The sequence below is a fragment of the Alligator sinensis genome, unplaced genomic scaffold (genome assembly GCF_000455745.1).
Source record: "Alligator sinensis unplaced genomic scaffold, ASM45574v1 scaffold520_1, whole genome shotgun sequence".
NCBI classification, from domain to species: Eukaryota; Metazoa; Chordata; order Crocodylia; family Alligatoridae; genus Alligator; species Alligator sinensis.
In genome coordinates this window covers 2,625,140-2,626,318 of record NW_005842064.1, presented here as the reverse complement: position 1 = coordinate 2,626,318, position 1,179 = coordinate 2,625,140, and positions in this window count along the sequence as shown.

Genomic DNA, 1,179 nt, shown 5'->3' with positions numbered 1-1,179 from the left:
CCGGCAACTAGTGATGTATTTCAAATTGGTTGGCTGACAGCCAACAGGTGCTGACCTCCATTGGACCAGGTAAATGAGGTCACAAGGGCTATATAAGTTAAGGACTGCCAGGAGGAGGGGGCAGCAGCCATGAGGGATACTCAGGAACAAAGAAGAGCTGTACCATCTGAAACTTGCTCTATCTCTCAAAACTCATGATCAAGGAACTGCCCGCCTCCAGAGGGATTCTCCAACTGCCTCTGGATGATACTTGTGAGTAAGCTAACTGAGATCCAACTAGGTATATAGCTTGCAGTAACTCAGATGGGAGATCAAAGGCTACCCCAGCTACAGGAGTTTGCTTTATGGGATTTCTCTGATATTGCTCTACCCTGTACCCTATTCTAACCCTACCCTCTCTAACCAATAAAGTTCTCCTTTGTACCTAGTGTGGGAGACTTATTGCGGGGTGGGTTTAATTATGCCCAGGAGGCCCCTTGGGTCTGTGGACTAAGGGAGACTATCCTTTTTGACCCCCAACTTGGGGAAGTGCCCCAAGTTCTTGTATTGGGTTGAGTACGCATAGGACTATTAGGCCTGTGTTTCCCCAGGGACACAGGACCCAGACAGTCCCTTCTCAGGGTGGTGGCAGCAGTTGGGCTCAGAAGGGGGTCTGCCAGGGCTTAGGCGCCCCTGGAGAGATACGTGGAGTCTGGAAGGTGGACGGACATAATGAGGTGGGAGGCTCAATGCAGGAGCTCCCCCTACTGGCCTGCCACATGGAAGAGAATCAATTGACTTCATGGCTCATTATTATTTACTTGATTTCTGCCAAGCTCTTCACTTCATAGGTGTTATCAACCCTATGGTGCGGGGGTGGGGTGGGGGGGACTGCTTGGGAGGGATGTTGAGGGGAAGGGGCTCTCAGGGGCCATGAGGGACTGAATGGGGAGGATCATGGGCACCAAGGGGCTTTTGGGAGGAGGGGGCTTATGGGGTACAGGGCTGTGGGGTGAAGAGGAGCTGGGGCATTATGGGGATGGAGTGGTTTAAGGGGTAGATGGTTTGGGGCTGAGGAGGGTAGTGGGGGTCTATGGGGGTAAAATGAGGTGTGAAAAGTGTTGGGACTAAGAGGAGTGAGGTGGCCCAAGGGTTGTGAGGGGCTCCAGTGAGGTTTGAATGCACTGAAGGGCAGGGAAG